The sequence below is a fragment of the Manacus candei genome, unplaced genomic scaffold, assembly GCF_025592945.1.
Source record: "Manacus candei isolate 608988 ecotype Guabito, Panama unplaced genomic scaffold, ASM2559294v1 h1tg000018l, whole genome shotgun sequence".
NCBI classification, from domain to species: Eukaryota; Metazoa; Chordata; class Aves; order Passeriformes; family Pipridae; genus Manacus; species Manacus candei.
Window position 1 is genome coordinate 10,873,682 of NW_026138066.1, and position 15,403 is coordinate 10,889,084.

General features: G+C 40.7%; 1 protein-coding gene across 2 annotated transcripts in view; it reads right to left on the bottom strand.

The window, feature by feature from the left end:
* Window positions 1–15,403, bottom strand: part of CHST11 (carbohydrate sulfotransferase 11) — a 158,566-nt gene that overhangs the window by 72,549 nt on the left and 70,614 nt on the right. The window lies entirely within an intron of this gene.

Here is a 15,403-nt window from a genome sequence, read left to right on the forward strand (position 1 = left end):
AGTGAGATTTTCAAGTGCCTACGTCCTAGGCACTTGGGAATCTCAGAAAACCCATGTTATCTCAGTCTTTTGGGAAAACACCACCAAGCTACTATCTCTAACTATCTAATTATCTTAAAACCAATATATTTTTCCCCTCTTCCTGAGCTAAACAGACCTCAGGCATGATACACAGCTTCTTAATGGTGATTGGCCATCACTGAAGAGATCCTCTGGTCTCCTGGGATGTTCAGCTCCCTTTGGTGTAGCACACCAGCAGTTCCCAAGTGCCAGCTCACCCAGCTGTGGGGACAGTGCACTGGGGAGCCTGTGCTTTGCTGCTGGGGAATTTCGGTGGTCACCATTTCTCTTCATACAGTACTTCATGCAGCTGGACAGATCCTGCCTGGAGAGTTGTGGCTGGAATCTGTCCCAAAACAAACCTCAGTCAAATGTATCTAGATATTGCTGCTGCCTTGCGAGGACCTACAAGAATGTACGTGGCCGTGGCTGCTTCAGGCCAACCCTCTGCTGCCCTTATGCCAGTGGAAAGGGATCGGAGTGGATGCAGAACGATGCTGGTTGGATCTGGCAGACGAAGACACCTGGTCTGCAGCCCTTCCCTACTCAAGGAATTTCATAAAGCCTCTAAATAAAACGAAAAGAAAAAAAAAAAAAAGCCCTCAAGTTGAGCAGTTGAAGTGCTCCCTCTGTTTCTTTTCCTCTGAATTGAGAGAGAAAAGGAAGCACTTTCAAAAGTGCTTGACTGCCTGTCCCCAAGACTTACATACCAGAAACCTGAATGAATCACACCTTTTTCTAATTGCAGAAGCCAGGCTGGAAATAGAGTTCAACCTAAGACACACAAGCTTTTACCCTATGCCTAAATATAATTCCCACTAACAGTCTGTGCTACATTGCCTTAATATAAATGGCAACTTAGACCAGATATAGTAAGGACCTATAATCTTTCAGCTATGTTTAAACAAAAGAGAAGTCAACAGACTATTTACCATAATCTATTTTTAGGTTTCATGAAACTACAGCGTAAGAAACAAATCAAGCTTGGCCTTTACGATCAGGAAAGAATGGCTCTCTATGCATTTTTTTTTTTTTAAAAACCCCAAAGATGGAAGGAAATGGAATGATTTGTTGAATAGATATATTTGATAAAGGAACATTAATGCATTTTCCAATAATAAAAGTGAAGAATGCTGTTCCAGCAAGACATTTCTTTTCATTTTTATTACACAGACAGTGCTTGATTACAGTTTAGGGAAATGAACTGAAAGAACAGATGTACTATTTTTTTGATAGGTAGTCAGAAGGGTATTTTGCAGAATCTGGGAAGAGCTGGAAGGCAGATGATTCAAAGGATAATTGAAGAATGATATTTGAACAGGTTACATTTGTGCCCTCAGGCGTTAAACATAGGAGACTTTTTTAATTCTCAACACGGGAGTTCACATGCCTGCAAAGCAAATGAACACAATGAATAATTTTGTTTCAGAGACATGCAGTAACTGTTGGTTAGCAAGAAGGGAATTTTCCATAATACTGGGAAATAGCAACACTTTATTTGAAGTTATTTAGAACAGGGCAGATGCTATTCATTTTAGTATTCATCACAATTTGTTATGTTACACTATCATATTTTCAGTAGCTTAAGAATAGAGATCAAAGTCATTTCAGGATAACACAGGCAATAGCAAGAATGTGCAGAAACAGCCCCAGGTGCAGGGCTCTGGCTCTCTAGCACTGGGGCTTAGATGCAGAGGTCCACTGCAGCCTGTTGGGTGCAGATCACAGCTGGTCCATGCCTTTTGGGCCTGAGGTTGCTGGTTAAAGCTGTCAGGCAGGTGGCAATGTCCCTCCCTCCACAGTGGACCAGATCCACAAAAGCATGACCGCCTCTGTCCCCTACTTGAGACGTTCCAGCTGCACTCCTGGTGCAAGCTGGGACTCCCTTGTCATGGCATAAGGGACATTCAGGGCATGTAGAGTACTTTATTGAAGCTACATCTTTGGTGTTTATTTTAGCATCAGATTTCAGGGAAAAAAAAGCAAAGGTACCTTTCCGAGGGTTTCAGCCTTCACTAATGTGTGCCCTGTCTCTTTAAAACCCCTCCAGGTCTGACACTCCCATATCCTGCTTATCAACAGAGCCCATATTAAACCTTTCCAATAAAACCCAGATATATTAATTAGTGAATTTCACTGGAGCATACACCCTACATCCACATCGATGGCACATTAGTGCATCATGATTAATGTTGTGCATTTCATGCCAATTGAATTCCTAATGATTAGCCACTTAATTCTGAGCTGAAACAATTACTCTTCCCATTGAGAAATACTTGTTTCAGCTCAAAGCTCGGCAGCTGGAGTAAAGAAAAGCCCTCCATAATCAGTCGTGCAAGTACATCTTGTGGAATCAAAATTCAGGTTTACTAATATGTATTTTGTATGCATGATGAAGCACTGGGCATACAAACCCATCCCTTTTCAAGACTGGTACAAAATCTGTTGGCAGAACTGAGCACATCTCTAATTCATAGATTTCAGCAGCAGCTGGGGCATGCACACATGCATGTTCATACTTCTGCACGAGAAAGCAGTTTGCCCTTGGTCTATAAAGGCCTCCACACCAACACTGGCTCTCCCTGAAGTCATTTAGATGAACACTTCCAACTCAGTATATATTGGTGGATGCTGCAGTGACAAAGTTGTATGTCAGAAAAATCAAACGGGTACATTTTGCTTTAGATAATTATAGACAGGAGCAAATACTTGGCTTGCCTTCAAGTAAGTGAGGAATTTAAGACATACATCACATGGTAGTTGTGTAGTTTCGGTAGATGCACAATTTAACTTGTAACCAGTAATTATACTTGTCATCTTTTATGATCAAAACACTATACAGACAACAATTATACCACCAGTCTGCCCCTGAGAAATAGATAAACAGGCATAACTGCCACAGGCATTGCAAGTTTGGATCAGGGACATAACAATCTGATGAGAAAAAATACTAATGCCAAAACCAGCATTAAAATGCATGGTGTGCTCAATGTGGAAACTAGCTCAGCCAAGGGCACTGGCTGAACATCCTGCAGCACAGCAGGATGCAAGAACTACGCCTTCCCAGGCCACCACTTCTGCAACTTTGACGTGATGGTGATTACTGTATTATCATTTATATGGTGATTGAAGAAAAGCATTAGTGTTGCCACACTTGCAGACGCAGACTACAGTAAGCACGGCTGAGTATCACTGAACAGACAGCAGCTCTCCAGTGTTGTTCAGTGTAGTATTTATAACACAATCAGAGCTGCTAACAATGTGAGTGGAGAATTTCCTTAAGTCTCTGCAGCTAAGGAACTGTCCCCAAGGCAAAGACAGCAACGGGGGAGTCTTTCTGCTGCCTTCAGTAGCCACTGAGTGAGACTCCTCTTATGTGTGATACAAGGGGCTGCTCTGACATCTGCAAGAGCCACCAAAAAGATCTCTGTTGACTTTCAAAATACATCAGATCATTTCATCACCTATACACTGACCTATCACACAGTACAGTATTTAGATTTCCTATTCCATGTAGACTTGTAGCTTTGCAGTGAAAAGCACTCTAATATTTCACTGTTTAAGGGATCCAAGGCTGACGTGCGTGACAGCGAGGATGCACAAAAGGAGCAAGTTATTCCAGGAGATCACTGCGGTGTCCAGGAGATGCTACTTAGAGGACTAAGTCAAAAGCTGATTCTCAGAATTAATTTTCAAAATAAAGCAACAGTAGCTGACAATTGTAATAGATCTGTAACTCTTAATTTCTAAATCAGTGGTTTACTTTACAGTGCCTGCAGCTGCAGGCTGAGCTCTCCCCTTTAGTTTTATCCTTGCTTGGTCTCTGCAATTACCCTCAATGCCCTATTTCTCCAAGGCAGAACCCATGTGAAGAAACCACAGTCTTGAATGTTTTCTAAAGATATATGCACTGGCCAAGCCCAGTGGCATCCAGACTGCTTTCTTATCTCCTGTTCTTATTCCTCAGGCCTCTCTGATTTTTCAACATACTTTTAACAGTGCAAAAAGAGTCACAACAGCAATCATTTGGTAGGGCTGGGTGAGTGACCCAAGTTAGTGACCACCAGGAGTTCTGTAAAGGATTAACTGTACACACACCCCAACATCTACATACACTGCAAAAAGCCAATCTGCACAAAGCAAGAATCATTCCAGCTTCCAAAGACAGGAGTAGGTTTGGCAGGGAAGGAAGCTTATTTACATTATATTTGGATGCAGATAATGAATTGAATATACACATTTTTGTCCTGTTGGACAAAACACAAGACTGACTTGTTAGTGACAAGATAGATCTTGAAGCTGGCATGACTGCAGGAGAGCCTTTAATAACAGATGAGAGTACCTCACCAAGGGTGGGATAAACAGATTCAGTGTCTTAGCAGATGATACCTTCTTGTCTTACTTCTTCAGCCACAGATTTAATTACACTGATAATGTCATGAGAAGGAGAAATCAATTATTCATTAAGCCTGCCTAAGAAATCATTCTTTTATCCCATGTATTTTGTTTCAAGATCATTTACACTTGGGTAAAAAGGCAGTTTTCTTCCTTCAGTGTCAATATTTTATACAGTAACTCACTTAACAGCCCAAGTGAAAACTGAAGTGCGTCTCTCAAAGAGGACCAGAACATGATACTCTGTGCAAGGTATGAAGGTGATGCTTGAAGACTCAACCAATCTTCCTGTGACATATCAGAGGCTGTGTGATTCAGGGATCACAAGCAGGATGTAGGGAGCAATCTGTTATGTCCCTTTCAAAAGCAAAGTTTTTCAATGCATTTACATCTCATGGGTTAATTTACATTAACCCATGACTTCTTCAGAGGTTGTTGGAGGTGAAACTGCAGGTCTTGCGCTGCCTGTTTTCTAGCTCTCTCCCTTTTTAATAAACACAAGACCTGGCCTGCCACTACTTTCTTGGCACACTTGCTTTACCAGCAAACAGATTTTTTTTTCTTTTATCTGGTTTGGTTTTGCACTAGTTGCCTAAAAATAAATGAATAAATGAGTGTAATTTTCAGAGTGAGAAGTCTGTCTTCTACTTGTTCTTTCACTATTTAGCTCCACCACTTTCCAATAAAGCCAGGACCGTAAACCTGCACAGTAACTCATGTAAAAATATACTTGTTTTTGTAAGATAAAAGGTAGGAATGGGAGAGGGAGACTGAGAAGAGCTGAAGTCTGAGAAGGACTGAGGCTGAGAAGGAGAATTCAGGGCTGGAGGAAATGGAGGGGAGGAGTGGAAAGAACAGAGAAGTAGGTCCTGGCAAGGAGACAGCCCTATCCCCCCTGCACACAGTTGCAAATTCAGCAACAGTTTATTAACCCAAGTTTACACGAAGTAAAGAAGAAATAAACAGCTGCAGAGAAAGCAGCAGGGGGTTGCTACAGTGAGATACCCTGTGTGCAGTGTAACTGAGCCCCATGAGGCTGTCTGGGAGCTGGACTGACTCAGCTGTGTGCATCGTGCTCGACCATCACACTGTTAATGCAAAGCTGTCCATGGTGTAAAATTTCTTACCAAACATATACAGCCACACATTTGTATATGCACATTGCATTAGTTTTTAGCATTACCCCAGAGCCCCTGAGTTCTTGCCAGAGTCCAAGCTCTACCTGGGCTATAAACTGCACAGAAACAGAGGCAAAAGCATCTCTGCAGACTCACAGCTGTGCCTCAGGCAGGGAGCTGAGCAGAGTGCCCACGTTGTTCTGCTGAAGACTCAGATTAGCAGAGAATCATGCACAAATGGGAGTGTGCATAGTGGGGGTGAGAGAAGCCTACAGATACAGGATTTACCCCCACAGTGACAGTGTGCTCATGCCTGGGAAGTGCAGCATGGAAGGATTCGTTTGCAGGTTGTAAATATATGGCATTTAAGGGTAAGAAAGTGCCTACACATGGTTTTGTAGATCCAAAGCTATAGGGAAAAAAAAGGAAAAGCTTCTCCTGTGCTCAGAATAGTGATTTTTGGCTATTACTTTATAGAGTGATGTCACTGGCACAACAATCTTTTACAGAAGGAAAACAGCATTTGTGGAAGTGCCTGATATTGTGTATCTCACCTTAACCAGGAACCTTCATTCAGTTTACATTAAGTAAGACATTACACTTCTGGAGAAGTACCAGTGATTTCAGCTTCTTCTTATTGGTTCAACTAAACATTTATTTTCTCCTTCAGCTGAGCTTATTAGGAATATTTAATGCATCAAAATGAACTGAAAGCTACCATTATGCATCTGCTATCCAGATTTTCCATCCCTCTATTGACATCAAGGCTTAGTTCAAAAATACAACATTAACTATATTGCTATGTAAATACAACTCCTTCAACTACTATTTCATAAGTAAAATGTATGCAAGGCAAAAGCCAAGTCTGACTTGAACAGATGAAACTGTCCTCTCCCAGGTATAGAGATGTCTTTGTTACTTCGGCTTCTGATGTCAATCCCCCGCACCAGCTTGTACGTTCATCTTCTGTCCTCTAATTGAATTAATATTCACTTCCTCTTACTAATCCCCAGATGCTTGCCTGAAATTATCTAAGACACAGCCCACGTTTACAGGGACAAAAGATTTATATTAGGGTAGCAATTTGATAGCTACAAAGGTTGCTAATTTGCTGTGCAGCCAGGCAAGCTGACTGCAGGAATGCTGTGATTTTTTACTGTTCCTCTGAAACTTGGGGTGCAATGTTCTGCTTTTAGCTCCATGCTGGACCACAGTAAGAATACTGTTAAGATGTGATCTAAGACTGAAAAGAAAGGAGTACTCCTTCCTGGATTTCCAGCCACCAGAAATACACATCAATTTCAGTGCACTGTAAATTTGCCAACTCTCTTTGGTTTGGTTATATTTATTATGTCACTACCAGGAGAAAAAGAAAAAGGGAAATCTTTTCAGCATTAGACTTACACTCTTCAGCATTTTATAATGCAATAGAGTGTGTGGAATGGTGAGAAAACATAAAAAACCGGTCACAAATATAGCTCCCTTCTGGTCCCCTGGATCAGATTTTTTACTTGAAGTTTGGCCTCTTTAGAGTTTATGAGTTTTGCCATCAATTTTCAATAGATCAAGTTTCACTTTTCTCCCAAGGTTATGAATAAATAGAAACATCTACACTGACAGCATGCTGGAAAACCTAGAATACAAAGCCAGTCTCCCCCTCCAACGCAACTACACAAAAGCATCACTGTGAAGGAAATAAAACTTTGTTTTCCTTCCACCCTCCTCATTTTGCTGTTGCCTCATGAATGTAGGGATGGTTCAAACACAAGACCCCATCCACAAACCAGAATATACAACTGCAACAGGCTGACAGATCAAAAAAGATGTACTTGAGTGGCTCCAGTGTGACAGGTAATATGTTGTTTACAGAGGGAAAAAAGGCATACACAATATAAACACTGGTTTTGCTGTGTTCAAATGCTGTATAGGTATTACCTTGTAATTTTTTTTTTCCTTTTCTTTCCACACCTCTTACATATGAGTAAGAAGTAAGGTCTGAAAACTAGTGAATAAAAGCAGTTTTAAGTGTGGCTGGCCCAGGTGATGATTACTGAAACAACCAATCTTTCACTTTGATAATTAAATAAATGTAAGGACAACTGCAACAACCAGCAGTTAGGGTATTTCCCATGCATGAGGCAACCATCCTCCGTTTGCAGGGATTCAGCTCCTGGTTCTCAGGTTCTGGGAGAGCACCCTGACCACCAGCAGGAACAGTTTGGGCCCCTGTAGTTCGCAATTCAGATTGAGTGAACTGAATTACTGCCATCACAAGGGTTTGATGTTACCAAACAAGATAGACAAGGCAAGGCAGAATTTTCTCCTTGTTTTACTAGATCAACAGACAAGCACAGGAGGTCTTAAAACAACCATGGCTCTTAATCTATTATAGCCTCAGATCACCATGACAAGAGGCTTAATAAAGAGCCTATCAACCTGAAATCCTGCTAATTTCTTCTGTTTAGTTTCAGAATGCGTGACAGCATGAACAGAAGAGACTGAAGACACTGTATCACCTGTGTACATGACCTGAGCACCCCACTGCCCAGTCTGGGAGGCACAGTTGAATCATCTCAAGTTCATCATTACCCACACACACGCTTGTCAGATTAACCTCAAGTTAACCCAAGTGTTTCCCAGCTACTACAACTGGAATAACTCAGCCTGAATTCACACCTGCTTTCAGCCATCCCCAAAGTGCCTATTTTCCAGTTGACCTCTTTGCTCAGCCCTGTCCATAGCCAGGAGGAGCAGTCCCATTGGAGGTAAAGCCTGTCTTTCCAGCATTCTAAGCAAGCAGTATGGATTAGACTGCAGCACCCAGCTTGACCCACCTTACACTTCCCCACAGACTTTAGTAAAAAGAAAACTTACTTAGAAAGCATCCTTAAATAATCTGTGCTTGATTTAATGATTTACACTCTTGTACAAAAATTCTACAGCCCATTTCCTCATAGTACCATGATTTCCTTAGTACAGGAGTCCCAAAAGGCACATTGGCTCCTGCAGACACTTCTTTTAAAGGGAAGTATTTTAATCTCACTATGTCTGTGCATTCATGGAGAAACATTCCTGAATCTCTCTGCATAAAAGAGATAAGAAGATTATTGCACTTTTACCAAAGAAAGCTTTAGTAAGGTGCAGTTCATTACATTATTGAGGTTAATTTATATTGTACAAAGCTAAAAAATGACTGAATAATACATACTGACATTACATACAGCATCAATGGATATTATAGGCCATTTTGTAGGACTTGAGGTGCTGCATAATATACAGTTAGGGCTGTAAAAATGGGACTTGAAGTATCTAATCTCTTGAAACTAATTGCAAATTTAACAACTTCTGCCCTTCCTTAAAATTAAAGTCAGACAGTAAATAAGAATTACAAGTACCAGTAGATAGATTGTATGTCTGTATTCTCTAATTTTCACAGTTACAGCTATTGGGATACTTTACAATCCCTCAGGGAGGGAGAAGTTACAGCTGGGCTCTCAGCATTTAAAGAGATCATCTGGCTCTGTCACAAGTGGGCTACAACTCTGCTGCAGTTAAGAAACCTCTTTGATTAAAAAAAAAAGAATATAGGAAAAAGAAGGCAGATGCTTGAACTGACGCAGCTGCTTTCCTTCACACAATGAAAAGAGCTTCCCCAAAACTACTTACAGCATCTGAGGTTTGAAAATCCTGAGATACAGCAACTTAGCCAGTGATGCTGGAGTGCATGGATGACTGCTGATGCTGGGAGCACAGACAGAAAGGACACATTCTGCTCTGCAGGGGCTCGGGGTGGAAATCTGTGCTCATTACACCTATTTGCAAACACCAGTATTCTTCTACTGCCCTTTGCTTCCTAATCCTCCAAACTGCCATATGCTGCATTTTGAAGTATGATTATCCAGCTTTTCTGGTATATAACTTGAAAATGGGGAGGAAAAATGAGGAACTTCATGCAGAGAAAGAGGTAGGGGAGGTGCTCCATTTAAACATTACTGACTTTGGAGCAAGTATTTGACTGAACCAACATGGTTCAGGTCTCCAGAGGTCTGACAATTAAAACACAAAAAGCCACTGAACAGCACCAGGTCAGAGTGCTGGAATCCAGATTTTCTCTCCACCCAGCTGCCCAAGTGTTTGTCTAACAGGGAGCCCATACTTTGCATACAGATATCCAGTTTTGAAAACTGGATATCTTTATCCTCTTTCATCCTCTTTCACCTCCAACACATACAAACCTTTTGTTGTTGATCATGTCTCTTGTATTATTAAATCTTTCCTCTCATACTTTTATGCCTCAGAAATCTTTTATATTAAAACTCATATGCTCTCAAAATGATAAAATATAAGTCAAGGACTAGAGAAATTAAAAAGATGTGTGTCTGCTGCTTCTTTTTCTGTCTGGGAAATCTGAGCTACTCTGAGACTGTATTTTTTTTCATTTCATGCAGGTAACAAGTCTTTTATTAAACACAGGTGCCCAAAAATTCATCCCAATGCACTACAGTAACTTGAATGAACATGTCCTGGGGATAATTCTGGCCTTTGAGTGCTGGTAGTTACTGTGCATACTTGTCTGATTAATTCCTCTAGACTTACAAAGGTATCCATCATATCACAACTAATGATCTATGAAGCACACCAGTACCTGAAACCCTCCCCTCCCCAAGCCATTTCCTCAGCATCTAAAACCAGCTCTTATCATTCGTAATCAGTAATTAATAACAAAGCATTCTCACTAGTGCAATTTTTCTGCTAAGGTTAATGTAATAATTCATCCCAGGCCAGCTGCTGTTTTATGACTTCCAAGCACGACAGTAAGTAATGTTTTGCATAAGAAGTCATCCATGGAGTAAATCAATTAGCTCCTCTTTCATCAGCAGGCATTTTGCTGTAGCAAGTGAGGCTAATTACATATAAAGTTGCTGTTTAGCAACACAAGTAGGTACACAAAGTTTGGCATTGCACCTTGACTGTTCTCCTTACATCTCCATTCTGCTTTTTTTTCATTAAGGAGTTTTCAATCTTTAATCAATCAAATACTGTTATTATGAGCCATACTTACCATGCTGTTATTATCTGCACAGATTTGCCTACAAAGACCAGCATCAATCACACAATATGTTTTCAGTACTTGTAAAACTTTTGGGCCACTTCTTGCCCTCGAGAAGGACACATACATATTCATAACTATTCATCTCAGTTGCAAAGTATCAATAAATTCTAATATGCTGTTCTTTAGATAAACTGCACTGTCTCGTACTCTAAATTTCATTTCATAGAACAGCTATATGGCTGTCCCAAAGAGGAAATTTGGAACCCAGAATGTATATATGTGAAAACCAGAGAAAATTTAATTTATAGCACTGGCGTACAGTGACGGTGTAATCTTCTTGTCTTACTGGAATTGGCAAGTAACCTTGGAAATCTACTTCCCCCCCCCCCCCTTTTTGACTGATGCAGTCATTGGGGTTTTTTGCATGATGTGGCTGATAGTACGGCTCAGGAAGCTCATGAGTATCGTGAGTTCTTGTAGTCTGGTCACCTGCTGCTGAAGACAAACACAGATGAACTGGAGCTTAAATCCTACTCAATGACCTTTGGTTCTTGTGTTTCTGAGAATGAGAAGCCGAAGCACACTGAAACAAACTGCACAAAGCTCAGCACCTCAGGTTCACCAAGGACAGAAATATCAGGTCTTAAGCATCGAAATCTTTGATCCAGTGTGCTGTGGATGATGTGTACACAGAGCTCAGACCACAAAGCCCACCACAAACCTCTGTCCAGGAACCAGTAGAGCTGCCCACAGAGTCACTCCAGCGAGTGGAAATCAAAGGAAGATAGGAAACTACTGACCCAGGTGAAAGTTGAGTGATACAGGCTGAACTAGGTTGATGTTTGCTGATGCCATCCAGGCAATCTAAGCCACAGATAACCACAGGGCAGCTCCCCAAAAGCAGTATTTGTGGCCTGAGGTGACTGAGGATGTATAAACACTGCCTGCAAGGCAACAGTTCACTTCCTTCCTTTTACTTGGTGGGAAGGAGGAGAGAAAAAGAAAAAGCAGAAGTAATAAAAGAAGTGGGTCATTTTGGAATGACTACTTCAAACCAGTCCAATACAATGCCATAACACATAGGAAACACAAGGTCAACAGCTCTGACTCACTAGTTTTAGCAAATCACTAGACATTCTGGCTACACCAAAAGCAGACACCTAGAAATACCTCTTCTCAACAAAGAGAAATGTGTTTGAAAAGGCAAGTAAAAAATGGTAAATAGCATGACCTTTAGGAAAATAGTCACGTGAATACATGAATTAATGTTAGGCAATGTCAAATTAGAAACTGAAGTAAACTCATCCCTGGATTTGGATGCTGATGGATACAGGACTGTATCTCTTCTGTGTTCCTCTCAGAAGCCTAAACTTTTAGACCAAACAATTATGCTGGTTGTATTTAATGAGAATTAAATGTTAATCTTGACATCTGTAAGACAAAATCTAACCTCAAAGATAAAATTATTTCCCATTCCTTTAGCATTTGATCTATTTTGGTTTGCAACTTCTTGTAATTCAGTAGCACATTCATTGCAGCAAATAGATCTATGTTAACCACTAAAGTGTGCATGATGTTACCCAGTTCTGAACTTCTGGTGACTCCAGCTCATGGGCTGATCCACAATTATCAGTTATTTTTGGAGCAGTGAGGCTGTACACAGCCATGCAAATTACAAGACACAGTTGTGTATGCTGTCTTCTAAGAATATGTCTTGCAAGTATTTTTTTACCCACATTCTTAAATGCTTGGGGTTTCATATACAAAAAAATCCACCAAATCCACCCAACATAAAATGTAAGCTTATGTCACATTCTTGCAGGACTCTTCATCTGTATTCAGTTACACCTAGATTCTCTCCTTTGCTACTTGTTGTGTGTTTGAATCCTCTTTCTCCTTCTGTTTATAATTACGTGGCTTTTTTATAAACTCATTCAATAAATGCTCCATTTTGGCCCTCAAAATTTGCCACTGGCACCTCTGAAGCTTATTAGTAAACCTCCACCTGAAAATTAAAGGAAAAAGAAAGATAATGTCTCACATGCTGCACATTGCCTGCCATGTATATGGAGACCCCAGCCTGGAAAACCACTTACTCAGTGTAAATCCAGTTTGGTTATATTGACTTGTCTTTCCCTCATGGTACATTAGTGCTCATGATAAATCTTGCAGTGAAAGCCTTAGAGAAGAAAGCTTTTGTCCACAGCAAATGCACTTCCCACATTCCGCTCCTTTACAACAGGCAAAAGAGCAAACCTGTTGTTCCTACTTTTACAATAATCACAAGGCCAGACACCCAACTCAGACATAAATACCTCATGGGCTTTGTCATGGACACTTTCTCGAGCCCTAATTCAAGTGCTATCTCCACCTGTTTGTCCTCTCTTACTCCATCAAACATATGAACAATTATGATGAGTCCTCTGAAAATCTGACTGCAATTCTAACATTCAGCTCCTACAAGCCACCAGACCACCCTTTCAGTCACCTTCAGATCACTGCTACATGTGAACTTCCTTAAGCCAAATCTTCCTGGTTTTTTTCTATTTGGTTTGGTGTTGTTTTGGTTTGAGGGTTTTTTTGGTTGGTTGGTTGGTTTGGTTTTTTTTGCTTTTCCTTATCCTCTCTTCCTTCTTCCTTTCTCTTTCCTTTACAGAACCATTCAGCAGGTCAAAAAGAGATTCAAGAGACAAATGATGGCATCTGCAAACAACTCAAACAACTCCATAGAAGGAAACAAAACAGGCCAGGATCAGAGAGGCTGTTATATGTCAACACAATAAATATTCACAGTCAAATTCTCAGCTGGTGTAAATCAACCTGTCTCCATCTGGTATTATAAGCCAGTGCAACTTGATGTTAAACACACAGTAGAAAAATTTTATTCATGTTAAACTACAGCATTTTAAATCTCAGGGAGTATTGACCCTATCTGACACCTATTTCAATCGATGGCCAAACTCTCATCTCCCTGGACAGGGAACAGCCCGGAGCACACTGTGTGCTGGGCGGTACGAGCCCTTAATATCATCTCACATTTAAAGCTTCCTACCCTTAAAAAATCACAGCTACACCTAGCTTGTAGTAATACAAAACCATATCTGCAGGGCATCTTCAAATGCCCTGCCCAAAATTCAAACACCTATGTCTGGTATTTGAATTTCACATATTACTTTGCACTATAAAGAGAACTACAAATATCTGCTCGATCAGCTCTGCTGTTGTTCTGAGGGAGCAAAACTGAGTGCCAGGGAGTTTCTGTGATGGCACACACAGCCATTAGGACCCAGCAGAGAAACACAGATTCACAACACCAGGAGTCCAACAGGTTCTGATAGTCAAAGGTTAAATATCTAACTGGTGTTTTCACTGTCTAGATCACCAAGAGAGATATTTTGGCCAAAAATGTCTTCATAGAATCAAAGAATGATTTGGGTTGGAAGGGACCTTAAAGATCATCTAGTTCCAAATGCCATGAGCAAGGACACCCTCCACTAGACCAGGTTGCTCAAAGTCTCAACCTGGCCCTACCATCTTGCATATTTATTATATATTGAGCTGACTTTACAAATGGCTGATTGTGACTGTTTCAGCAAGGAAAGATTAGAGATTTGATTTCCATCCCCCCACCCTTACAAGTCCTGGTGAATTCTTGAGGAACAAGCACCCTACTGGCAGAATACAGACCAGTCTCTAATCTGCCACCCTAAAAAAGGTGAGACAGATATCTCTTTGGGCAAAATGGAAAAAGAAAGATGAACCATGTATTTGGTGAAATATTCTAGGGGTCATCTCCAGTCTGTTGTCTTGTCTGGCAGCCTCTACTCACTGCATTTTCTTGTCACTGTTTTCCTAGCTTGCATGCACTCATTCATCTGCCACTGCCAGTCTCTTTAGTACTGAGTGCTGAGTGCAGCATGCAAAGCCCCTTCCAAAAAAACCAAACACCAATTAAGAACAGAGAAAGAAACAAAAATTAAAAGCTTGATAAAAACAGATGTCAGCAGACGATGGAAACACTTCTGCATAAAAAAAATCATCTCCTTAATTCAACATCAGCTACAAGAACTGCTGTGCTCCCTTGAACATCGACTTTCTGGTTGGTTCGCAGGCAAGCCTGGAAAGGGATGTTAATGGTTTGCTTGGTCAGTGCACATAGAAAGGAAGGAGAACCAGTGAAGGAGCTGCCAGCTGTGTTCCCTGCTTCAGGAAGCTCAAGAAATCTTTTCAGTTGTCCAAGCTTGCAAGGGCTCTGGGATTACGGCCCTTCAGTGGATGGGGATGTTTCTTTCTTATGGTTTGGCCTTTAATGATGTTAAAGGGCAAGGAGGTTTTGACTGACACACAGCAGACCCCAGAGAGACTAATTACTCAGACAGTCTCTTTTCCCCTTCCCACTCTTCTTGAGCATCTGCAAAGACTCTTTAAATTTGACCAGCAAATGCTAATAATTTTCCTTTGTAGCACTGGATTGTTCCTCTTCAGGGCTTTTACATGCACTTTCCATTTACGCAATGCTAACTCCCATAATGGTCAATAAAGGCCAGTATATTAGTATGACAAACTTATGTTCTCAGTCATGTACAGAATTTGAATTGAATTAGAAAGTCAGCCTGTGTTCATAAAAACAACACTAATGAGCAAATGGAGCTTTACTGTGCTACATAACAGATATCACATATCTTTGGATTGCTGTCAATTCTTTATGTAAATACTCTAAATCCCTTAGACTTCATTTTTCACACTATATAGTGAGTCTCTTCATAATCAAATAGTA